Raw genomic sequence first — 14,415 nt, 5'->3', positions numbered from 1 at the left:
CCCTCACTATAACCACACTGCCCTTGATTGCTGCAGAAAGACTCCCAGTATACCTTTATCAGGGGAAGGCGACCTGGTGCCTTCTAGATGTGTTAGACTACAGTTCCCATAATCCCTGACCATTGGTCATGCAGGTTGGGGCTTATGGGAGCTACAGTCCCCAAAAATGGAGGGACTAGGTTGCCTACCTCTGATCTATAGATATTAAAATTTTGAAAAGCTGTGCTATCCTTTGATAGCATAATTTGGTCTGATTTTAAAATTGGGATTTTAAAAATAAGAATTGTATTTTATTTTTGCCTGGCTCTTTAATTTTGATGCTATGCCCTTTGCTAAACCTATCTGCCTAGCTATACAGCAAATATGACTTTTTAAATAAATCCTCATAGAACATTTGAAAGATTATCCATTCCTAATAAGACTAGTATAAAGCTCATGATGCCATGGGCACTAGTAGTCCTGCCCCTTTCCTGCATTTTTGCCCTTCAGTCCCCTCACCACAGAGGGGCTCATGAATAATACAAATGTGGCTCATGCATAGTGAGCCCTCCCCCAAATTTGCATGCAGTGAGCCCTCCCCACCAGCTTCCTCATGCACCCCAATTGGCTGCCTCCATCCCCTTCCCTCTCTCCACTGGTGATGACTGCCTAATTGCATGGCTGTGCCCATGGCCTACCTTCATGCCATACTGATAGGCCAAGCAGGGCTGCCCATCATCCCACTGGTGGAGGGGCTGTCCTGCCTGTTTGGCACAAAAAAAATTATTTGCTATTAAAGCTCAAGCTTTGCACATTTTTGAACACTCAACATTTTCTGCATGTCTGCACTGCTCAAGCTTCAGTGTAAAACAAAAATAAGCAAAATTGGTCTGGTAGATCTCAAGTTATAAGCCTTACACTGTCGTATTCATGTATAGATCATTGGATAGTATCACTAAAAAAATCATGAATTATTTAAAGTAAATAAATATTTTACATACTCTTCCTATTCCCCATTTTTATTCATCGGGCTGTCCAGATTTGGGCTGCATTCCTGATCCCAGTGATACATATGCATACTCGTTTGAAGTTGAAAGGACTAGGGAACTTTTAACATAGCACGATAACACCCTTTAGGGTGCAATCCTATACATGTTTAGACAGAAATAAATCCTACAACTCCCAGCATGCCCCAGCCAGCATAACTGGCTAGGGCATGCTGGGAGTTGTAGGACTTATTTCTGTCTAAGTGTGCATAGGACTGTGGCCTTACTTGCAATGTTTTAGCTATTAGCAAAGGTTCTCATTAACATAAAAGACTGAACTTTCTGATCATCTTGTATGTCCTCTCAATTCAAACACTATGCTTATTTGGCTGAATTCAACACATTCAGCTTTCAATAATGAAACAGGCAGTTCAAGTTGTGTTTTTGTTCAAGTTGTATTTTCAATAAAGTTGAAGATAGATATACATGAAAATGTGGTTTGAATGTGTGTTTAACTGTCTGGATAGATGCACAGCCCAATGTGTGTTGAAGCCAGAACAGATGAGCTGGCACATGCAAACAGTTTGCATGTGCCAGCTCATATCAGTCCTTTTTCTCATCTGACACTTTTGCTGACACTGACTTTTAGGATATACCACAGGATATGTCCTGTAACCTACCTGATTCAGTTCTTAGTATTAGAAGTAGGAACATGAGAAATTTTATATCAAACTGAAAGAGCACTGGAGAGCTCCATACTGACATGACCGATTGAATGAATGAACTATTATTTATATCCCATCTTTCCTTCAAGGAGCTCCAGGTTCTGTACATGGTTCCCCCCCCCCAATTTTATCTTCACAACATTCCTGTGAGGTAGGCTAAGATGAATGGGGATCTGAACCTGGGCCTTCCTAGTACTGCTCTAACCATTTAGAGTGCCATCCAATGCATGTTCAGATGGGAAAAAAAGTCCTACAACTCCCAGCATTCCCCAGCCAGCCATGAAGACAGTTGAGGGATCAGTACAGGTGCATAGTGGATGCACGTTTTTGGATGCCCATCCAACTCTCAACAATTTGGCACCTTTAGATACAACCACCAAGAGTTTAAAACTTCATATTTTGCAAGACAATATAACTCCTGACATTTTCTAACAGTGTGATCCTATGCCTGTGTACTAGAAAGTAAGTGAGTTCAGTGGGAGTTACTCCCAGTAGGTGTTAATAAGATGGCAGCTTATACTGTATCTGTTACAGGATTGCTTGAACAACATAGGAGCATAAAATCAATACTTATGGAGACATTGAAGACTTTTGGAAGGGGATTTATCTGAGTGACTGTGGTCTATGGGCAGGATACAAAATGTTGTGCATGGTGTTTTGTGTACACACCAGAGCTTTTTTGGCCCACCCATCCCATTGCAGTCCTGTGTCGCCCCTGAAAAGATGCTCCTGAACCCCAGATTGGGAGCCAATGTAGCACAAAGGGCTGAAGTGAGAAAGTAAAATCAGTTAGCTTTCCTCCTATGAGAAGAATTGCTTTCCAATTGTACAAAAGGCTGTTTTGATTCTGGCTTCTGTTTTCCTTTCTCAGTTACTTACACAGCTAAATGTACCTATAGCTTCTGCCTTTTAGAAGGAGAGAAAGAGAAAAACCTCTCCCTATCGATTTTCTCCACACCATGCATAATTTTATACAACTCTATCGTTGTCTCCTCACTGCCATTTTTCTAAGTTAAAGAGCCCCAAACATTGAAATCTTTCCTCATAGGCGAGTTGCTCCATCCCATTCATCTTTTTGGTTGCCCTTTTTTGCACCTTTTCCAGCTCTACAGGTGTGGTGACCAGAACTGTATACAGTATTCCAAGTATGGCCACACCACAGGTTTGTATAATGGCATTATGACACTGGCAGCTTTATTTTCAGTCCCCTTACTAATTATCCTCAACATGGAATTTGCCCTTTTCACAGCCACTACACCTTGGGTTGATGTTTTCATTTAGCTGTTCACCACAACTCCAAGTTCCCTTTCTCTCCTGGTCATTCATTGCCAGCTCAGACCCCAGCAGTTAGCATTTTTTGCCCCAATATGCATCACTTTACCCTTGCTTACATGGAACCGCATTTGTCATTTTGTTGTGCAGTTACTCCATTTCAAGAGGTCCTTGTGGAGCTCTTCACTGCCCCTTTTTGTTTTAAATTATCCTAAATAATTTGGTGTCATCAACCGATTTGACCACCTCATTGAATTCTAGTTTCTTTGTTAGAGACCACATTGAAACAGAACAGTGTTTTTATTTATTATTTATTATTACATGTATATCCCACCTTTCTTCCATTGTGGAACTCAAGGGATTCCACTCCCCTCCAAGCACTGACCAGACCCAGGCCTGTTTAGCTTCAGCAAGGTGGCTGCCTCATGTGCCTTTAGACCATGCTCTGGGGAGAAAGAGGAAGAAGAAAGAGCATGGCAGAGAATCCAGTCATTTGGAACTAACATCAGAGAAAACAGAGGTATAGTACCAGCGAAGGAAGTTAATAGGATGTAAATTGTATGTAGTACAGCGAAGGGAGGGTTGCAGGGTGACCAGGTGTCCTTTTTGTTGTTGTTACAGAGGACAGTCCTCTCTTTGAAAGGTTGCCCTGTCCAATTCCAGCTTTAAAGATAATGAACCATAAGGACTGATACCCATCACTAGTTAGCACCTGGAGGGCAGACAGAACGGGCAGGCTCACAGTCTTCTGCATTAGGGTGAGATTTGCTGTATTTCTATTTAAATTATAATAATTATTTCTAAATTTGCATCTATACGTATAAGTCAGCATGTGCAAATTTTATGCAAATTCATACCCTCCTTTGTCCTCTTTCTTAGGTGGCTACCCTAGAGGGCTGACAAGATGTAAAGGAGTAAAACGTTCACATGAGAATAAAGGATTAGTGGGCCTTGGTGTGATTCGAACACATTGATTTTAATGCAGGTGGCATGGGTCTTTTTCAAAGAAGCCTTTTAGAATAACTGGTAAGGATGGATTGTATTCAAACAAGCCTTTGGAATGGCTGGTTAGGGCAATATGAAAGGCAGAGATAGAGGAAATGTAATTAAAAAGCCCCTATGATGCTCTAGGGCCTAATCTTTTTGGAAGGGTGTAAATGGAGAATACATTACAGTGAAAACAAAGAGAAAAACAAAAAAAACAGAAGGATTCGGGTGTGTGTGTGTGAGGGGGAGAATGAGCAAACTGTAATCAACTATGGGCCTGTGCCTTTTGCCAGACTTAACACACTCAAGCTTTTTCTGATGCTATGTACTGCCAGTGGTTATAGCAGATCTTCAATTTTCCAGTGCACTTCCTTTTTATGACAGATCTCTACTCTCCAGTGTGCAGTATTTTCTGCATGATGATCCCCCTTTATAGACAAATCAGGAGCTGAATAGAAAAACACACTCCTTCTTTAACGACATGAACAAAACTGCTACCACTAATATATGCCTTTGTTCCTGAAACAGCACTATAATTGTTTCATATGTCACTCTTATAAGGAGTCGGCATTTAGTGGCATATAGAAATGGCCCAGCATGAAACAAACGTTTCTAATAACATTATAGATTCCATATGAATGGATGATACAATAGTAAAATATTGATTTCAAAAATGAGAAGTGCTAGTATAGCTGGCAAAAGTGGTTTATTGATCACTAACAGCCAGGGGAGCATAAGTTGTGATGAAATTTACACATGAAACTGTCCGGATAAGTACCGGTGGAATACTCCAAGAATACTGGGTTTGACCACCAAGACAAAGGTGTGTCAGGCTGCAGTCCTGTCCTCACTTATCTGAACTCAGTGGGGATGACTTCTGGGTAGGCATGCACAGGGTCGCACTGCAAAAAGAGCTGAGGATTGTCTTGGCTGTGATTTGTACCTGTAATAGGGGCGTGGGGGTCATTTATAGAAAAACAGCCTCCCTCAGCAAGTTCATCCAAAGGAAAGCAGTAATATAATTGGCCGAAATGTGCAACAGCTCATGCAGAATTGCCATTTAAATTATACCAGGCTAGTCCACAGCCAAAGAGCAAATGGATCCCTTTTGACACTTTGATTACCAGAATTTTGAAAGGGTGCTGCTGGTTGCATTAATAAATAGGCCCCCTTTGTTGACATCTGTCTCCCTAGCTTTGTCACAGACATGTGAAGTGCATTATTTTTTGCAAAGAGAACTTCCCGTATGAGAGCAGGCGAGTTCTGTCCAGGCAGGGTTCTGGCCGAGGTCTTCCCCATCACTCGCTATCTCATCCTTTCAGGTGAAGGTGCTGAGGATTGTACCAGGGACCTTCTGGATGCCAAGCATGTGCTCCGCCCCTGAGCTAGGATCTCTCTCTGATTCAGAAACTTTCTTCCGGAGGAAGGTTCTGGTTTTCCATAGGAAAACGAAGGAAGAAAAGGACTAAAATCTGGAAACAACTGGTGGGTTTCGAACTGTACCTTGGTCCTCTCTGCTTTTCTAATCTGAATAGTGTTCTGAAAATGAACTGATCAGATGTGATACAGTCCTATCAATGAAGCTAAGCAGGTCTGGACCTGTTAGTTGCCTGGGTGGGAGGTCACTGGGGAGCCATATGTAAGTTTCCAGTTTGCACGTAATGAGAAGCCACCATGGGTGAATTTCCCCACGGGGCTTCTCCTTGTGGTGCCGGCGCCGGCCAGCAATTTGAAAATCCAAGCTGTGGCAGGGAGTGCTCCATGGCTTCTCCTTACTTATGAACCTGGCAAGGGTGAGTTGAAGGGGTGGTTAACAAGCCACTCACATCCCTAAAACAGACCATAGGTTCTGGGTGGCTTGTTAATCACTCCAGCAACCTACCCCTGCTGGATCTGCATGTCATGAGAAGCAGCCCCCCTCCCTCCGCTGTGGCGCGAATTTTCAAAATGCAAAACGGCAAGCCCTGATGGGAAATTCATGCACAGTGGCTTGCTGTTAGGTGTGAACCAGGTCACTTGAGTTACTGAGAGCTATCACGCTATGCAACTGTAGTCAACCTGGGGATCAAACAGAGGTGTGGGTACACTGTCAGAAATCTCAGCACTGCCTCTGTCTAGGTAGGTTAGAAAAATGTTCTTGTATCTCTCCCTTCTACCCCTCTATGTATTCTCGGTGTATTCTGGGCAGCAGAAAGACAAATCCAAAAAAGGCTGAACTCTTGAGTTTCTGGGCAAACCAAAATGCTTTATCAAAACTGACTTAATTAGAAAATAGTTCACCGCACACAAATCACTCATGCCTAGAAAGAAACAGAAGATACATGCACTTGCTCAGTCACGCCTAGCTTCGTGTTAGTTGCTGAGAGTTGGCAGAAGATGCTCGCTTAGAATTTAATTATAAATAGTAATCAGGTAGAACATATACTTATGAAATCACAAGTCAACTTTTATCCCAAGGTCAGATACTCCAATGCTACAAATGTATGCATGCTAACCTGGGAGTAAGTCCCATTGAACTCAGTGAGACTTATTTCTCAGTAGAGATGGATATGATTGTGCTGTAAGGAAAACTTCCTTTAAAAAAAGAAAGAAAAGAAGCATATGCATTGGGATGTGCTATTTACATTATCACATCAGGATCCATAAGATGTCAGGTAGAAAATGATTTTAGCTTTTCTTTTGGGTCATTGAGTTAAACAACACTTCTTAGGGCACAATTCTAGGCATCTTTAGACAGAAGAAAGCCCTACAACTCCTGGCATTCCCCAGCCAGCCATGCTGGCTGGGGAATGCTGGAAGTTGTAGAACTTTTTACTGTCTAAATGAGCATAGGATTGCATCCTTAGTTAATTTTCCTTGATTGAAATATAGTTTGCTACTTGCTATACCAGCAATATTGTTTGTCAGTATCTATCTATCCATCCACTCACCCAACCAACTATAGCAATATAGTTTGCTAATGCTTATATTAGTTACAGAATTTGAACTCAGTGGTTTTAATATTTAATGACAGAAGTGCCTCTTGGGAGTCAAAGTGGTACATGAAAAAGGATTCTTTTGCTGTGCTGGGGTTTGTTTGTTGGAAGCACTGCAGCCAGTGACTGAATGTGAAGTCGCCCTTGGGTCTTTGAGGAACCAAAAGGAAGTTATTTTTGTGGTAAATCTAGCTTCTGCTAGAGAAGGAAAGAGATGAATGGGACAGGGGTGGGGGTGGGGAATCTAGGTGGCTTAACAGCAGTCTGGTTTATGTTTTGGAGACATTGTATTATAGACTATGTCATGGGGGCATATTCTCCCAAATTGGTATAATTATGAACCTTGAGTGCCTATAGTTCATATATGCTCTATGGATGGAAACAGAATTGAACATTAAAGTGGCATCATGGGCATAAAGTGGCACCTTTAGTTAAGGTGGGCCACAAAGAAAGGTTCCGCCATTATAAGCTTTTCAAAAATGACACCTGTTGTACAAACGGCATGAAATGTGGGCATGCTGCATGCATGACTGCCATTTGCATAATTTCCCACACTGCAGGGTTGGCATGTCATCTGAACCCAGCACATGGTGTGGCATAGGTGGCTTTGTACCCACCGTACAACTTCTACAGCACATTGTGGGTTGTACAGTGGGTACAAAGCCAGCTCTTCTGTGCCACACATCAGGTTGGGACAAGAAGCCAACCTGTGCTGCAGCATGGGGAATTATGCAAATGGCGGTCACATGCATGGGGGCAGGGGGAGAAGCCCTGATGGTATCTTTCCCTTTCACGATTGTCTGAACCCAGACATTGTCTGAGCAGGGGTAGGCAACCTGGTGCCCTATTCAAGACTACAACACCCATATTTGCTTACCATTGGTCATGCTGACCGAGGTGATGGGAGTTGGAGTCTAAAACATCTGGAGATTGCCTACCCGTGGCCTAGGGAGTTCCTGCAGCAGCAAGGCAAGGAGTCAATTGGGTGGGTGAAATGATGTTCTTCTCTAGCACAGATTAAAATCTAAAGCACAGAAGAATTTATTTGAGGATTGTGAGACTCGCCTCAGATTTGCGCTGAGTGTGATGGTTTATTGACATTTGTATTCTGGGCCAAGGACTTACAAAGTTCAGCAACATGTCTACCTCAAGTCTGACATTGCTGCAAGCCTGCCTGTCCTCCCTGCTTCCTCACCACCTGTCTTCTCCGAAACCTACCTTGCACTAGGCTGTAACAAGTGGTGGCAGCAAGTTCTCTTTGCTTCTCTTTCTCCCTCCAGTACATCCACCAAAGCATCACCTCAGGCACCCAGAACATGGAGAACTACATTTCCCAGGGCTTCTTGCACCTGGGACAATGCTACTGCAGCATACCAGGTGTTAGAAATAGGGAGGGGAGGTGGGCCCTTTCCTCCCCACCAGAGAAGGGGAGGAAGGGGCATGGAGGCAATAGGTAACCTTCTTGCCCCTGCCACCCCCTCCCCACACCAAATAAATGTGGGGGAGATAAGGTGATGGAGGGGTCCTAGAGTTAAGGGGGCGGGTTGCAGGATGGAATGAGGGAGAGGGATTGCCTAATCTGCTTGCTTTTTGTGACCCCTCGTGAGCACTTGAAATAGTTTTTCCCCTAAGTGCTTCCAAAGAAAGACTGAAAAAAGTGAGTGGAAAATCCAGGCAAGCCATGGGGAGTTCACCCATCATCACTAATATTTATGTTTAAATGAGATTTCATACATTGTCAGAGGAAACAAGAGAGTGAAGGGGGAGGCAGTTGTACTGAATTTACAACCAGACGCTTGTGTTTACAGCCCTCGTTATTTTCTCTGCAACGTTGCCTAATTAAGGACAACAAAATATGGTTTATGATGGTGATGAGGCATAGGTATTCAAATCTGCTCAACAAAACATAATATGTGTTTGCTGAAAATGGAGATGAGGCATTGAATCACAAATGGTCTGATGTAATACATGCATCTGAATGAATTAGAAGTAAATACGGGCATATCCCCACCCCTGCCCAGCTTCTGATGAAGCTTTATGCTTGGGATGATACCATGTTGCTCCCAAATGTGAACGCACAAGAAGATGGTTACATTGGTTTTTTTATGCAGAATGAACCATTTGTTTCAAAGAGTGGTGCAGTTAGGTAATTTTAAACCCTGGACTTAATGGTCTTATGGGAACTCCCTCTTTAAATGGTAATGTGTATTTGCTCACTTACTTTACAATACGGGAAGCCAGCCCTGTTGCATTTGGGGCCCCTCCCATTCATTCTGTTGAATGACTGTTGGGGCTCAGACCCACAGTCTTGTCCTAACGGCACCATGGGTTTCAAAATGTGTTGAAAAGCAGCATACTTATATGAAAAGCTTTACAACTTGATTCTGCTAAATGTTCAAACTGGGTCCTAGTTAGACTGGCAAAGGTTGTTAAATCCTTAGGTCAGTCCCAGGAATTAAGCCATTTCACATATTGGCGGGGTTCACACAATACACTAACCCATACTCAGTGGCTGAGTGCGGATTGTTGTTGAACTGTGAGTTATCATGTTGTCTGAATGCAGTGCGTTTTCCACAGGGTGGCTTGTTAACCATGCAGTGCAGCTTATTTTTCTTGAACAAGCCACTTTGAGAACCCACGGTTTGTTGTTGGGTTGTTCAGGGTGGTTAACAAGCCACTTTGTGGAAAACTCACTGCGTTCAGACAACAAGTCATGGTTCAATGACAACCCACACTCAGTGGTTGAGTGTTGGTTAGCGCATTGTGTGAACCCAGCCACTGGCCTTGTTTGCACGATCACAGAGGGAAATAAGTCATGGGGATTAAGCATAATCACCCCTGGGACTGTGGCTTGTCATGCCATGTGAACCCAGACAGAGTGGCTTGTTGCTGTGGTTAACAAGCCACCCCGCCAGAACCTTAGAGCAGGTGGCTTATTTCTCCTCAGTGATCATGTGGACCCAGCTGTTATGTGGTGTCAAACCTGAGTTTACAACCCATGTACACTCAACAGTACAACCAGTCAGGGCTCCTTGATAAATGTACCTTTAGAACACATACGTTTTGCAACCATGACACATGGTGGGAAATTTTCCATTGCTATATTTTCCCATAGAAAATTTTCAATATCTGAAAATGCATTGTTTCATAAAACTAATTAGGAACACAGTGAATAAATGAAATAGCAGTCAAACTGTGCAGCTTCCAAGGTGTAAACAACTTTTTTCAGGTGACTATACCTAGGAAATACTCATGCACCTAATGCACAGCTCTGTGGGTATGCTAAAATTAGTATATTAACAGTTTTCAGTACCTTCATTTTTTGTGTGCGTGCTATTGATTTGTCCTGTCTTAAAAATACTTACAAGTATTGCAGTAAAAATAATTTCCAAGTAAAGTCTGGATTTGTTTCAATATAGACTTTAAGAAAGCAACCCTATGGCCACAAGACACTGTCTAGAGGGCCACAGGAGTTTTCGGTTTATGGGAACCAAGGTTGGAGCCAGGGCTCTGAACACATTTCCCAGAAACCATGCTCTCTTCTCCCTCCCCTGTCACCTCATAGTCGGTTCTGCAGGATAGGTAAGGGTTCCTCAGAGTTCCACAGCTTGCCATCTCATGTGAATCTGGTGAGGGTGGCTGCTTGCCATGTGTAATAAGCCACACAGAGCCCATAGGTTGTTTTAGGGCTCTGAGGTGGTTTGTTAACCATGGCAACAAGCCACCTGGTCCAGCGGAGATAATTATGCCAATTTCCCTGGCATGTGACCGGCATACGTGGTGGGGAAAGTAAGCCACCATGGCTTATTTTTCCCTCCACAATTGTATGAAAAGGTCCAGTGGGTGTGTCAAATGTTGCTACTTCATTCATTGTCCCAAAACACTGAAAGGTGGTAGCAGACTAGTTTCTCACAAAATGAATGGCCAGAATAGTGGCTGTGCATTTTGCCTCAACCCTTGGGTTCTACAAGGGCTAGAGACTTGCTTTTTTTTGTCACCCGCCCCCTTGCCCCTTCTTATGGACACCTGTGCAGAAAGGCCCATGCAGTTCCTTTTTTCACAGAAGCTTTTAATAAAAACAGCTATAACATTTACCTTTTTAGAAAACACTTAGCCTCACCTCAAGTCAACTTTGATTATACAGGAAATAGGGCCTTGTCTTCATGACTTGAACTTCAGCATCCCGTAAGTCTTTTCTGATAGGCTTGTGCTATCTTGTGCTAGAACGGACTGAGGCAATCCAAGTCACAAAGCACTGGCCTTTACTATCAAGTACAATATGCATGTATGGCAAAGGGATATAAATCCAGATCCATACTCAATCTCTTCTGCTGTGGAATTTATAACATAAGAAGTTGCCCTCCAATAAGGCAAAAATATACAAGCCAGAAGCTATGGACAGAAAATGGAAATCCTCTAATAATGTTCCATTTGTAGGAGTCTGTCCTTCTGTCTATCTGTCCTCCTCCTCCACCACTGCTCGCTGGCACATCGGAAGAGGTACCATCTAAAAGAGGGACAGGGCTTTGCAGTGGATGAATTTCCTCCAGTTCAATGTGCAAATTGAGCTTTTTAAAAACAAAATACAACTCCTAAACAAAATTTAAAAAGAAAATAACTAGGTTTTCCAAGCTCAAATTTGAATCCCATTATACTCTTCATGTGTGCAATGATGAGATAACCCCCAAACCACACCAGCAAACCCACCAACCTGCTGAACACTCTAGTTCCTCATGAGACCCCTTTTCTTCCCATCCCTTACCTTGCAGATGTACTGAGTACTTATTTTTTTATTCTCATTCTTTCACAGTTTAATATATTTAAATGCAAGCTGAAGGATCCTCCTGTGGGGTAGAAGAACATCTTCTCCTTTGTGCTGATGTTTGCATATGTTCCACTCATAATTCCGTATGACTCTTGAATTTCGTCAGCAGCTGTTTTACAGCTGGAGCTGCCTATGTGTGAGGTTTTTCTGAAAAAGAAAAGAAAAAAGCATGACCTGCCAATGTGGATTTTAATGCATCTCCAAAAACCTCTAAGCAGCTACCAGTATTTTTTTTCTTGAAAATAACTGTCACACACAAATGCCTAAGTATGCAATTCCTCCTTGAATTATTCATTGAGCAGACACAATTTAAATAATTTATTTATGTTTTTTTTTTCATAAATTGTAAGGATCATCTTTAACGTACATCATGTCAGGCGTATCTCATTTCCTGACTGTATTCAAAGAATTATTATTAATATTTCAGAACATTGAAGCATTAAACTGCTAGACCGTGGAACTTCAAAACAGTATGCAGGATATGGAGTATGTAATCAGCAAAGACACTTTCCTCACCATGTTAGATGACTAATGTACAAGGGCTGAGGTGAATTAGGGGGCACATTTTGCAAAAAATGTCACCTTACACATGCCCCCCCCCCATTTGGTGAGTTTTCATGGGGGGCCTCCAAGATGGATTTCTGGTGAGGACAGGACATTGGCCTTACTCTGATTTTGGATTCATGATATTGCAATGCATCCAAATATGATTGGCTACGTGATGCTGTGACATCACCCACATGATTCCTGATTTTCTGGCTCATATAGCAAGCAAGAAGAACCACACTGTTCCATTAAAAATATTACTCTGTTATCATTATATGACACAAAAGCAGCTTCTGAGAGGGGCAGAGACCAAGTGCAAACTGTCCCAAAGAAGATATGTTCTGGGGAATCTCTCAGATAACCTTTTTTGGACTCTTTTAAGCTCCTTTTTCATGCAGAAAAGATTTATTCATGAGAATTTGGTACATCCGTATTACTCATTTAAATTGTCTAATCAGAAGCATGTAGAAGTGGCTGAAGGGGCTTACTTTTTTAATAAAAGAAACAAGCAAGAGAATAAAAGCCAATACTGCCCAAGAAAGGAAGACAAAAGTTGACATTTACTCTGTAAACCAGTGATTACCAAACTATGGAGATAAAGCCAGGAGATAATTTATTTCTCAGGGCCTTCTAGCAGTAATTCCAAAATTAAAGTCTCCTTAAATTAATGTTGAGAAATAAAATATCCTGTGAGCAACCACAGCATTTTTGCCTGCTTCTCTACTCTGGTGCAGCCTTGCCAGGGCTGACCCTACATTAGGCGGGTGTGGAAGACACCTCAGGCAGCTAATTCTCCATGTTATGCAAGGAAAGCAAATTGTTAGTTATTGAAATTATTATTCCTGTATTTTCACTGCCAGGCAGAGGAAGAGGTGCTTGTGGGATCACTTCCAGTGCTGCAGTGAGCTGAATTAGCTGCCCTCATAGCAGCTAAGCCCAGGATAGGGACACACACAGAAACATGATGGAGTGAAGGACTCCTTTGAGGATGGAAAGTCTTAAAAAAAATTACACTTTTGAGGTGTAAACAGTGAAATGTGCTGCAGTTTGAATTGAGAAAAAAAAAGTGTCTTGGCTGTCAGAAGTTTCACAAACTGTGTTGTACAAAGTATGACAAAAAGGTATCAAAATCTCCTCAGCGCTTCAATTGGGGAACCTGCTCCTTTGTGGCCAGACATTCCCCGGCCATGAAAAGCCTGGATGGAGCAAAGCGGAGACTCACCAGCTTCATTCCACCCTCACATTCCCCGTGTGGGGACTGCAGAGGAGGAATGAATTCCAATCCAGCTCAGTCCCCTTTGCTCCTCCACTCACTCACTCTCCCACCTGCTCTCCCTTCTGAGGGGGAAAGGGGCTTCGGGGAAGGGGAGGGGTCTCACCTCTGAGGCCGTGCAAGCCATAGGCTCCCCATCCCTGTTATAAAGAACTGTAAATGCTAGGAAGCCGAATGGTCACTCATGGAGCAGCTGGTAGGTTGCAAGTTATATCCAGCTGCTTACAAAACCTGATGAGAGGGGGAAGGAATTTTCCTGACCTGTGGAGAGAGTTGTAACACAACTGCATTGAAGTGTTTCCTGCAAAGAAGTGCCCGTGGAAGAGGTCTCTCAGAGGAGAGTGGACAAACCCAGAGAGAGTGAGGAAGCAACCACAGTAATGGCATCGCACCTTGTTTTCGCTCTCTGCTGCAGCTTTGGAAACACCACTAGGGTAAACATCATACAAGATGCCACAGCCCTGCTCCTCATGCCACTGAATGTGAGAAGGCCTGGCCAGCTGACCAGACAGACTCAGATGCATACGGTTGCTCTGACAGTTGGGACTTGAGACATAATTCAAAGTAGAGATGTAAGACTTGGGAATGGGGATGGGGAAACCAGCAGGAAAAAATGGGAAAAAACCCAGTGAATTTCAGAAGAAATCTCCCTCCCCCCATATTTTCCAAAATCCCTTTGAAAAAAAGGGGGACTTCTTTGTTTTATTTCTCTCTCTCTCCCACTCCCATTTTTTTCTGCCCCGCCCTGGCCTTCACATCTCTAATTCAGACCCAGCATCCCTACACAGCATCCTGGGGCAGCCCCAATACCTGCCCTGGGCCTCCCTTCGATTTTTTTTTCTTCCTG

The 14,415-nt window shown here is 42.9% G+C and overlaps 1 long non-coding RNA gene across 1 annotated transcript in view; it reads right to left on the bottom strand.

The window, feature by feature from the left end:
* Nucleotides 1-3,245: 3,245 nt before the first annotated feature.
* Nucleotides 3,246-14,415, bottom strand: part of LOC146344196 (uncharacterized) — a 98,964-nt gene continuing 87,794 nt past the window's right edge. Inside the window, exons 3-4 of the long non-coding RNA XR_014792592.1 lie at nt 11,687-11,896; nt 3,246-3,407 (exon numbers count right to left, since the gene is read on the bottom strand). This is a non-coding gene — a long non-coding RNA (uncharacterized LOC146344196). The remainder of the gene's footprint in view (nt 3,408-11,686; nt 11,897-14,415) is intronic.

The sequence above is a fragment of the Heloderma suspectum genome, chromosome 5 (assembly GCF_057233095.1).
Source record: "Heloderma suspectum isolate Gila_16-S chromosome 5, 16-S_ref, whole genome shotgun sequence".
Classification (NCBI taxonomy): Eukaryota; Metazoa; Chordata; class Lepidosauria; order Squamata; family Helodermatidae; genus Heloderma; species Heloderma suspectum.
This window is presented reverse-complemented; position numbering and strand designations above follow the sequence as displayed.